At 50.0% G+C, this 12015-nt stretch overlaps 1 protein-coding gene across 2 annotated transcripts in view; it reads right to left on the reverse strand.

Annotated features, from left to right (window-relative positions):
* Window positions 1-12015, reverse strand: part of Hrh1 (histamine receptor H1) — a 59312-nt gene that overhangs the window by 19931 nt on the left and 27366 nt on the right. Inside the window, exon 1 of one of the 2 annotated variants that reach the window (XM_023705933.1) lies at window positions 11347-11413. The exons of the other annotated variant lie outside the window; for it this stretch is intronic. The gene's annotated coding sequence lies outside the window, so the exon portion shown is untranslated. Of the gene's footprint in view, window positions 1-11346; window positions 11414-12015 lie in introns of those variants that run through there. 2 annotated transcript variants of the gene reach the window in all.

Raw genomic sequence — 12015 nt, forward strand, 5'->3', positions numbered from 1 at the left:
TATATATATTAAAGAGCTGGAGATGTAGCTCAACGTGAAGGCCCTGGATTTAACACCCAGTATAGAAAAAAATAAAAAACCAACCCAGCATGACTATCCCTACATAAGATGGCAGAAACCAATCTACTGTCTTGACAGAAGACTGGCTGCATTATTACTACTGTGTGACCACGGGGCTATTAAATTTTTTTAATTAAAAAATTTCATTTTGAGACAGAGTCCTCCTGTGTTATCTAGATGGCCCTTAAACTTCCTGTGCAGCCCAGGCTGCCCTTGAACTTGAGATCCTCTTGCTTCAGCCTCCCAGGTGTTGGGATTATAGGGGTGTGCCACCACACCCAGACCTGTGAGCTTCTTGTATCCAGGCACTGCTGTCCACAGCCAGATGACTGACGGTGACAGCACTTACTCTAGACCAGGCATGCTGCCTGGGGATTTATAGATACTGTTTTAGTTGGCTTCCACCTAAATGCCAGGATGCAATGGCTATGCTAATTACTTCTTCAGATGAGGAAACTAAGGCATCAGGAGGCTTATAAGTGTGCTAAATGTCACCGGGCTCTCACATGGGGCAGAGCATGGAGTTTTACCCAGGTCACTGTGACCTCTCTATTTCCAACACTTCTTTCCTTCCTTTTCCAAAAGTGTTGTTTTTGTACTTGTAAAATAAAGCATATTAGCGTATGACTTAATGGATTATCATAAAGAGAACTCTGTTGACTCCCAAACCGCGGCAAGGACCATATTTTGACTTTAAGAGATCACTTCTGTAGCTCTTCAAACAGAATTTTCTGTCTATTCTTTTTGGGCATGTAATTCAGTTGCATCCAACATAGTCACTCCAGAAATGGATCTCCAGAACTCCTTCCAGCTCATGAAAGGAATTCCCCAACTGTTAAGAAACAATTTCCCCAGCTCCCTCACCCACCATACCACCTTCTGTCCCTGTGACCTGACTACTTTGTCCACATGGATGGTGACCCTACTTGTTCTCTGGTGACAGCTGTTTCAAGGGTTACCCTGCTGGGGGCTTCTTTCCTTTGAATGAGGAGTCAGCACATCATACCACTAAGTGCCTGTGCCCCTGCCACCCCCACACCCCCTGCCCTGCAGCCCTGTGGGCTACCGAGCAGAGAGTAGCCATGACCAGGGTGCACGCTGACCCGGTGAGTTCCTGCAGATGCTTCTTTTGTAATTTATTTATTTAATGTATTTAGGACAGGGTCTACCAGGTCTACAGGGTCTTACTACATAGATCGCACTTGTAGTGATTCTCCTGTTTTCAGCCTCCCAAAGCACCCGGATTATAGGTGTGCACCACAAACCCAGTCTCAACAGCCATATCAGTGTGCCCCTTGAGCGGGGCCTGCACAGCATGCTGGGGATCGAACCCGGGTTTCTGCGTTCTGCCTAAGCAGGCCTTTTAGTCTGCTGAGCTACCAGGCTGGCCCCCTGCAGATGTTTCTTTTGGAAAGAAGTGATCACATTGCTTTCCTGTACATTATATTGCCAGGCCCACCTGCTTTGGACCATCTATCTCCTTGTCACCATTTAGGAATTCTGGGCCCTGCCCACCTGGCACAGGTAGACAGGCAGCACCTACCTGCCCTGGCAGCCTTGTTGCACGTCCTCTGTGCCTGCACCATACCCAGGGCCCTAGGACTTTGTCCACAGCCATGACATACCTTCATTCTTGTTACATCCCCTCTCTCCATCTCTTGGCCTGCCTGCTTCCCCTTTGAGAAAGACCTAGCTTCCTGTTTCCCATCGTCTACTTTTTATTTTGCTCCTTATTTATAGCCCGGGTTTCTCATGGAAGAGAAATCGTGTGATATTAAACTCCCATGTCTGGGTACTCTACTCGAGGTTGTGCTCTCTAGGGCAGCTACCAAGACCATATCTTCATTTGGGCAAAAGTTCACACACATAGAGGTGACCACCAGCCCCACACCAAGTGCTCAATATGCTGGATAAGCAGACATGGTGGCACCTGGCCTTTGCCACCTGCCCCAGATTCCCTGCCTTCTGTCTCCCACAGCCCCAGTTCCCCAGCACCTTTGGGATCCTTTGGGCTATGATGTCAGCTCGGGGGTCTCTGCAGGGCCCTCCATATTAGAACAACAGACAAAAGCCGGATAGGATGCCCTATGTCTCTGAGCCTTCATCTCTGCACCTTAAATTAGAAGGATGAAACAATGTGGTCACAGGCAAAAACTCTTGGGACAGCAAACCCTTCACCAGTATCAGCTATAGCAATATAATGTCAGCTACATAACTGACTTCAAAGCTCCAGGCCCCCACCCCCCAGGTGGAGCAGGAGCTAGCCAGCTGGAGGAGGCCAGCAGCCAATCTGTGCCTATAAAGGTTGATACACTGTTTCCACTTGAGAAGTCTAGAAGTTTAACTAAGGGACTCAGCAGGGAGAAAAGACTTGACTTTGTAAACATCCTGAGCTCGTTCTGGAGGAGGGCATCCAGGGGGTATGGGTGCTACAGCACCAAGGGCGGAGAGCCTGCAAACCATATAAGGGAGACTTATTCTCCAATTGTTCGCTCTTGATGCCTTTTCTGTCTTCCACCACCTGAAACTGTTACCCCTCACCATGCCACCCTGCCTTGGGGCCAGCTGATTATGGACTAAACCTCCACAAACTGTGCTACATCAACTTTCTTTCATTAATTTTGGGCACTGACAGAAAAGTAACCAAGACAGAGTCATAAGCAGGTGACTGGCCCTGCAGAGCGCACAAAGAACCACCCTTCTTCCCATGCAGCTGTGTGCAGGGCCTTCCTGGTGCCTCTTCGTTAGCTGAAGGAATCAGCATCTCATTAGGCTTCAGGGATGCAGTCACAGGACCTCCAGCTGTTCTCTGTGACGCTAAGCAAGAAGGCTACAGAGACAGGACAGCAGTTGAAGTTGCAGAAAGACAGAGTCAGGGACAGCACTGGCTTGGAAATGGGGCTCCTCCTCCTTTTCCCCCATGCTGGGCTGCACCTTAAGACCCAGATAGCTATAAGCCCCTGGGAGAGCCCCAGAATAAATGCCCAGCTCCCTTGCTCCATGGGGTGTCTCATTAGCAACCCCGTCCCAGACTACCAGTTCCAGGCATACAGGGCACAGTCGGTTCACTGGCTCCCTCTTTGCTTTTGAAATCAAGGGAGTCAATCCCATCCTCATGGAATCCCAGAAGTATTCATCAACTGTGGGGAGCAGCAGGTACTTGGTGAACACCTCCCAATGTGTCCCACTCCTTCAGGTCAAGGGAGAATGAGAAGCAGGCATATGGCTCATTAAGGACAGCTCAAAGTCTCCTAAGGAAGCTCCATGGTGACAGCAAAAGGCCTGTGATTGGGACAACGCCCCTTCTTCCCAGCTTGAGCTATACATTTAGAGCAACCTGACAGACCCCAGCAGGCTGTCTGAAGAGGCATGCAGTGATTCCGAGATCTAAGACACAGAAGAACTGATGCATTTCCGGACTCACCTTGAAGCAAGACAGTGGCTTTTGGTAACAGAACAGTCAAACAGATCAATGACACAGAGCCTGAAACCCAACTGATCTGCACAAAAATGCTCAAGGGATCAGCCACAAAGCAGCAAAGTCAGCACCACAGAGAAAAGATTCTTTTTAACAAAAGATGCAGAAACAAAATCCACATGAATAGAAGTGAACAGGGCCACAGGCCTCCTACCTTTGCCTTGAATTAACTCACAATGGATCACAGGCCTGTGTGTGAAATGCAAAGCTATAAAACTCCTCAAAGAACACAGAAGGAAACCTCAGTGACCTTTGGTTTTGTGATGACTGTTAAGATACAACATGGAAGGCTTGATCCAGGCAAGGAAGAGCTGATCAACTGGAGAGTCTCAAAGGTACACATTTCTGAGCTGGTACAGTGGCACATGCCTGTAGACAAGGCAGGGATGCTGGGAGGGACAGGGCCAATTGTAGTCCTCCCTGTGGTCCTTAAGAGCTGCCAGCTTGGGCTTCAGTGACTGCCAGGGAACTCAGGGGCAGACAGTTTTGAGCTGGAAAGTGAGTCCCACCCCTTCCTGGAATACACGCCATCACAGTCACCAGTCTTTTGTATTGGTGACTTGTGGAAATGATCACACTTGGAAAATGGGGACTCCATGGACTGCACAATTGCAATTCATCATGAGTTTCAGCTTCTCTGGACTCTGTGGCAATGCCATGGCTCAGGTCCTTTTCCTGTGATGGTAGCAGGGGACATTTGAATCTCTCGAGGATTGGACCATGTCCATGGCTACAAAGCTGAAGCTGGGGCCAGAGACCCAGTGCTACTGCTTGCCCAGACCTTGTTCATCGGCTCCCAGCCCCACTTCCTCCTTGTTTAATGGGCCTGCTTCTTGGAACTGCTGCTGAGTGCCACTGTAGACATGGAAGGAGGGAAGTCAGGGTATAGACAGAGTTGATGGCCTGCCTTGCTTTCTTTCTCCCTGTGGTGCTGGGGATGGAGCTGAAGCAGGAGAACAGCTTTGAGTACAAGGCTAACCTGAGCTGTATGGTGAGACCTGTCTAAAGAGAGAGGAATAAAGAAAAAGAAAGAAAGAAAGAAAGAAAGAAAGAAAGAAAGAAAGAAAGAAAGAGAAAGAAAGACAGAAAGAGAAAGAAAAACAGACAGACAGACAGACACAGAAAGAAAGAGAAAGCAACACGATTAGTGATCCCTTTTGGAGCATGTAGCCTTGAGAATGTCAAAGCTGGATGTCACTGCCCACATCTGAGGACGACAGTTAAAGTCACCTTACAGTACAAGGCCACACCATGGGGCCCCAAGACATATGTGCAGAACAGACTTACAGAGCAGTGGGTGGCTCAGGAAGGCCTGCTGCTGTCTGCAGGTGGGGTCCTAATCCTGGGGCCAGCAAGAGGACTGCACAGCCTCTGGCCCTGCCATAGGGGACCCTGCCCTGTGCTGGGCATGCTCCGAAGTATACATGAGATGCTAGTAGTGGTGGTATCTGGAGAGGCTGCAGCTGGGCCACAGGGAAGCAACCTGGCTTTTCACCAGCAGCTATATGCTGTGGCCTCTGGCCCTGGAGCCGAAGCCTCCAGTTGTCTGAGTCCATCTGTACCTTCCCTGTGTCCTTGGCACTTGACATTCCTTTACTCTGCAGCAGAGGGGAAGGGAGGCCTCAGCCAGTGTCTGCAGAGATCTACAGTTTTATTTAGGGAATCCAGAGTGGGGACTGGGAGCTTAAAGGCCTCAGAGGCTGCTCACCCCAAATGTAGGCCTGGGGATCTGCTCGAGGAAGGGCCCTGTTTCCAAGGCTGCTGCTCACACCATGGATCACAATAGCCTCTAGCACGATACCTGGGTGGAGGCCAGCTCACTTTCCTGTGCCCTCCATTCCACTGCTCCTGTGGGATCCTTGGCTAGGTACAGCCTGTTTCAGCCTTTTAGCTGCTCAATTCCTCCAAGTTTCTAGGTCCTTTTCTCTGGCCCAGGCCACCATCACCACCCAGCAGGACAGTGGTCCCAGCCTCTTGTCCTACCTTAGCTGCTTATGTCAGGTTGGCTGTCAGGATGGCTGACTTGGGCCATCAGGTCAGGATGGCTGACCTGGGCCAGGGTGCAGCTCAGGTGATGAGTGCTGGCCAGCCATGCACCAGGCCCTGGGTCCCACTACTATGTTGCAGCTGACCCTGAGTGACTGGCTGAGGTGGGGCAGCCCACTCTCAACAGTGCAGGTCCAGGGCTAGATGGATCAACGCCTGTGCCAGGAGTCAGGAGGTGGGGTATGGAAGTGGGAGCTAAATCGAGATCTGCCAAGGCGATGAAGGAAGTGATCTGGTAGGGAACCGGAAGCCAACAAGGAGCTCAGTGGCATTTGCCAGGTTCAGGCAAATCCTTTCTGTGGGAATGCAGGGAAAGGACTGGAGGGATCACCCAAGGAGACCCTGAGTTACCTCTTAGGAAGAGAAGAGGTGGCCACAGACACAGAGGTGGCCATCATGGAGCCTTGCAGGTGGAAATAGAAGGCAAGGAACAAGTGTGATGAACAGCTCAATGTTAGAAGGGGTGTGGCTGGCAAGGTGGGGACAACCCCTGACACAGGTCACCCAGTAAGATGTGTGGGAAAGGTTACACTGTGTGCCCATGTCGAAGGGTGGTGTCCAGGAGGTGTCTCGGCCTGGAAGATGTGGGCAGATGTGGGAGCCACCTGAATAAGCAGCTAAGGAAGGACAAGAAGCTGGGACGGTTGTCCTGCTGGGTGGTGATGGCGGCCTGGACCAGAGAAAAGGACCTAGAAACTTGGAGGAATTGAGCAGCTAAAAGGCTGAAACAGGCTGCACCTAGCCAAGGATCCCACAGGAGCAGTAGAATGGAGGACACAGGAAAGTGAGCTGGCCTCCAGCGGGGTATCGTGCTAGAGGCTGCTGGGATCCGTGGTGTGAGCAGCAGCCTTGGAGACAGGGCCCTTCCTCAAGCTGACCCCAAGGCCTGCATTTGGGGTGAGCGGTCTATAGGTAAGGAGGCGACTGTGGGTGGGAGTGAGGCCCAGGAGGGGCTGAGCAGCAGACTCAGGCCATACTTCAAGGAGCTGAGTGACCCATTGGGATTTGGGGTCTAATCTCCATGTAGCCCTGAGCAGCACCAAGAGGTAGCCCACGGGGGGAGTGTCAGCTTTGCCATCACTGGGAAGCACCTAGTGTGCACAGGGACAAACAGCCACTTCCCTGTTCCCATGGGGGAGCAGAGAAATCGAGGAAGGGCATAGGCCAGCATCACATCTGCAGCCCCAAGGACAGGAAGCTGTGGTGAGGCTGTGTGGTCCACTCCCAGGGTGCCAGGGGCATGGGATGGGGGGAGCCGAGGGGCCAGAGGCAGGAGCCCCCCACATGGAGATGTGAACTAGACAGCACCTTAGTCTCTGCAGACATAAAACGAAGTGTTAGCCCAGCATGATGATGCAGGCCTGTAACCCCGGAACTGGGAGGCTGAGGCAGGAGGACTGCTACAAGTGACCTACATAGTGGAACTGTCTGAAAGAAAAAACAGCAAAGTTTTAGGTCCTGTGTTGCTATTGGACCACTGGTAATGGAAACAGATGGTGGGTCAGAGGAGAGCACAGAAAGATCAGACAGGAGGAAATAATTGGAGATGGGTGTTGGCTTACGGGTGAGCCCTTGCCTAGGAGAAAAAAAATAAAGGAAGCAACTGGGGGGAGGGGCAGGTCTCCTCAGGGGACCTCTGTACCTGAGGGAGTCCCTGGGTGGCCGAGGTGTCTGTCTCTGGCACACCCAGAAGCACCAGGTTGAGGCTGCCCAGAGCAAGCGCAAAGGCTCTAGGAAGGCAGGTGGGCACCCAGCCAGCCGCCCACAGGTGCCCCATGCCATCCAAGGCCACAACCAAGCTACGGGGGTTTGCTGAGCCCCAGCAGGGCCACACGATGCTGTTGCACCAACCCAAAGGTGCGAAGGCCAGCATGGGGGGTCACAAGGCAGAAAGAACAGACAGATATGCCTAAATATGGCCCTGCTGGAAGCCACTGAGGCCTTGAGGCACCGCCAACACTGCCTGCCAGGCCCATGTAGAGCCATCCCTGGGGACCCGTGTGGGGGGTCTGGGTTTAACTCAGAAGAAATGAGTGGAATCTGAATCATTTCCAAAGGACAGCAGCTACCAGCCGGCGTGCCAGTTCCAAGGAACCGCTTGTGATAAGTGTTTTGCTCTTTTTTCATTCTGGGTAGGAAGAGACTCAGGATCTGATCTCTTTTCTTTTCTTTTCTTTCTTCTTTTCTTTTCTTTCCTTTCCTTTCCTTTTCTTTCTCTTTTTCTTTCTTTCTTTCCTCCCTCCATCCCTCCTTCCCTCCCTCCCTCCCTCCCTCCCTCCCTTCCTTCCTCCTATTAATTCTAAGGCCACTCCCTATACAATTTTATCAACTTCTATACATTGCCATTCTGGTTGTGCACTCCATAAGCACCAATGTACATATATTATGGTTTCTTTTTATTAGTTGGTGTTTGCAGTACATAATGTTTACATTCCTTGTGTGGAGGTGGTGCATGTACATCACACACCCCAATTCCCTTCTGTATCCTCTTCCCTCTCCCTCCTTCCCTGTCTTGATTTCCTTCCCTTTTGACAAAGATCTATCTTGCTGGGCGTGGTGGCATGTGCCTGTAATCCTACCCTTGGGAGGCTGAGGCAGGAGGGTAACTGTGAGTTCCAAGTCAGCTTGGCCTACATAAAAGAGTTCGCACACCTACAGACCATAATACTAGGTGAAATAAATTAGACACACAGCTTTAACATCCCATGGTTTCTCTTATACAAGAAACCCAAAGTGTAAATAAAATAGGGAGTGAAATCAAGGGCAATGGGAAACAGAGATGGATCTTCTGCAGAAGAGAAGGGAACAAGATACGGAGGAAGCTGCAGGGAGGGAGAGGAAGCAGAAGGGAGTTGAGGAGTCTTATATCCAGGCACCAGCCCCACAGGAGGAATGTGATCCTTCTGTACTGCAAACATGTGCTAACAAAAATCTTAAAATACAAAAACAATAACACTTTCAAACAAAAAAACCCCAAAACCCGGTAGCCACGATAAATCTTTTCTCCATGTAAGTTGGTTATTGCAGGTTTGAGGTACATGAAGGGCAGCTGGCTGCCAAGGGGCCATGCTCAAGGACACTGCCCCATCCTACCTGCCCCTAAGGATGCCAGGAGAAGGGGTCATCTACAGAGAATGTTCCCTCAATACATCCCCCAGCCCCTGGGCCCACACGCACCTCAGCCTCCAACACTGCACAACGTAAATCTGTCCTATGCATGTGCGGCTATGTTTATTTTGCGACAGAAACTTGAGGAGACTAAAATACCCACCTTAAAAAAAGAGAACCTCAACATATAACACAGAATAGTTAGCAGTCTAATATTAAAAGCTTCCTACATCTTACTAACTTCATGTTGCCAAGTAAATTAGATAAATGATTTTGGCTTGGTTTTGTTTGAGACAGGGTCTCACTAGTTGAGGCTAGTCTTGAACTCATTACATAGCTCAGGCTGGCACTGAACTGGTGGTTATCCTCCTGCCTCAGCGTCCCAAGAACTGGGATTACATGCATGTGCCACGATGCCAAGATGCAAAGGGCCATTTTTTACTCACGCTAATCAGCTGATGCAGGGGACAAGGGATTCTTCAGAAAGAGGCCACCCAGGTGCCAGGGGAAGCACTGGGTTCTGTGTCATGGGGCAGAATAGGCAGGGTGGCTCGCACACCATCTGGCTGCTCTGGAGCTGTTGTGAGCTGATATGCCTGCCTCATTAGCTGTCGGGCCAGGACACAGAGGGTCACTGAGCAGCGACTGCATGAGGTTCCACGTGTCCTGACCTTGAGTTCCCACCAGTGTTTGTGCTATGCTTGGCATCCTAGAGCCACTTAGTGACAGGCCAGGCACCAGAGAGATGAAGACACAAAGATCCGGGGACAGCCCTCTTGATGTCATAGCATTATAGCCAGAAGCATTTTCATCCTTTCTCATTTTTTAAAATCTTTAAGTAGCTGTCTGTCATCCTGCAATGTATCCCTAAAACAAATACTGCAGAAGCTTTGCAGATGGTGTTTGTCTGGAGGAAGGTGGCACAGGGCCCTGAGTCATGGGAAACCCCAGGGCACATCCAGGCTGTGAGGTCACACTTGGAGGAGGATGACAGAAGGGACAGCAAGGACAAGATGCTGGAATCCTGAGGATGTCGGCAGCCCTTCTGCAGCTTCCGCATCCTGAGTCACACAGGGTGGGCAGGGTTCGTGGCCATGGAGACTGAGGCAGAGCCACCAGCCAAGGGCAGATGTGTTCTTCTGCATGCCTGTCACAGAGTTGTGAGTCACCATGGCCCACGCATCTGCCCAGACAACTCCCGTGAGCCAACAATCCTGATCCTCAGAGATGGTGGAGGAAGGGCCAGGAAGGAGCCTGCCATGGCAGGAGCGCCTGTGCCACCTTCTCCCAGGCTCCTAGCTGGACTCCTGTCCTGGGTGTTGAGGACATTCACACACTTTGCCTGGGCCCTACTCACTGCCAGTCATTCAACAAGCACTGAAGGCACCCCTCAGGGAAGGACCAGGAAAGGGGAGAGGAACAAGTTGAAGCCTGACTTGGGTCCAGGAAGGGGCTGAGCAGAGCGTTCCTTCTACAAACCCTCAGGAGCAGGAGTGATTCAGCTTTCAGGCTCTCATAGACACTGGAATATCTGCAGATACTACTGAGCTAGGTCAGGGCTGGGACCCACAGTTCAACAACACAGTTGTTCACATTTCTTATACACTGTGTTTACATAATACAAAGCTGATTTTTTTGTCTTGTCTTTCTGCAATGCTGGGGTTGGGGCTTGTTAGGGTTTGTGTCTAGTCATCCCCCTTCATGCAGTCATGGGGCAGGGACTTCTAGAGTTTGAGATTAACTCATTATCCACTGGGATTATGGGTTTTAGTACTGCTGGGATTATGGGTGTGAGTACTTCCTCCAGCCTGGGGCAGATAGCCTGAAATGTAACATAAGAGAGACAGAGAGACAGATTTCTTCTCTGTAGCCATTGTTGCTGCTATTCCTCCATTTTTCTCCCTGCTTTTTCCCACTGCCATGAAAGGTTGCTCTCTGCCATGTGCCAGTCTGCTTTGGAGCCAGCCAAGCATGGACTGAAACCTCCAGTAACTAAACTAAATAAACCTTTCATTCCTTCATTTTGAGTGTCCGATATTTGTTCCAGCAATGAGAGAAGAGTGAGTGAGACAGAACCTAAGGCCTCACATATTCTAGATAGTTGTTCACCACTGAGCAGCAGCCCAGCCTCTGAATGTGCAAGTTGTGAGGTGTGTGTGTGTGTGTGTGCGCGCGCGCGTGTACGCACATGCACACACACATATACACACTCAGTACTGGTGATTAAACTCAAAGCCTTCTTATGTGTGTGTGTGTGTGTGTGTGTGTGTGTGTGTGTGTGTGTGTGTGTGGCTGGCTCAGCCTACCCTGGGGGGAGGGCTGTCAAAGCATGTGGTGCCTGAGATTGAACCGCCATTCCTACACACTTGCCTAAGCTTGCCTAAGCAGACACTTTAGACCACTGAGCTATGTCGATGGCCCAAAGCCTTCCTATTGAGCTGTATCTCTAGCTCTTTTTTTTTTTTTTAATACATTCTAAGACAGTTACTAAGTCATTAAATCACTAAGCTTCCCAGACTGGGCTGGAACTTTGGATCTTTTTGCCTTAGCCTTCCAGAGTGCTGGGATTATAAGCACACACCACCATGCCCAGCTCTGAGTATAGTTCTATACAGTATTTTCAGGGTGCCTATATCTTGCGAACAATCTGCTACCTGAGGTTTGGTAATTATGGCCTCATGTTGAGGCTCAAGAAGTTTTAGATTTTGGAGCAGTTCAGAGTTTCAGTGGAGGGATGCTCAGCTGGCTCCATTTCTGTCATCAAGATGCAACGTGATGGGTGCCCCAAAGTGGGGGACATAAGGTCGGATCCAGGTGACTGTGGCTGAGTTCCTACCCAGTGTGTTGGAGGGATGTGAGCCCAGTGTGGAAATCTCTTAGTTTCCTTCAAGAGAAGTAGTAAGTTCAATATTTCCTGTGAACAGAACCAAAACCAAGTTCATGTGCCAAGTGGTTTTTAGCTCAAAATTTACCCATTTCCAATTGCTAATGAGAGACTTTATCAGATTAGAAGACTGTTCAGTCCTATGTGATCTGATAGTCTGGATATTGTTTTCCATACGATCAGGTTTTTGAAAAACATTTCCAGCCAGGCATGATGGCAAAGCCTGTTACCCCAGCATTGAGGAGGCTGAGGCAGGAGGATCACTGTGAACTCAAGGCCAGCCTAGACTATATAGCAAGACCTGTCTCAAAAGAAAAGAAAACATTACTATGCAAATTAGAAAAAATGTAGAAGCAACAACATAAAAGTATTCTTAATGATTCTTAATCACATGGCCCAAAGATACCATATGTCCCTTTCTTTTTTTTTTTTTAATTTT

Source organism: Octodon degus, unplaced genomic scaffold, assembly GCF_000260255.1.
Source record: "Octodon degus isolate 3935 unplaced genomic scaffold, OctDeg1.0 scaffold00233, whole genome shotgun sequence".
Lineage (NCBI taxonomy): Eukaryota > Metazoa > Chordata > Mammalia > Rodentia > Octodontidae > Octodon > Octodon degus.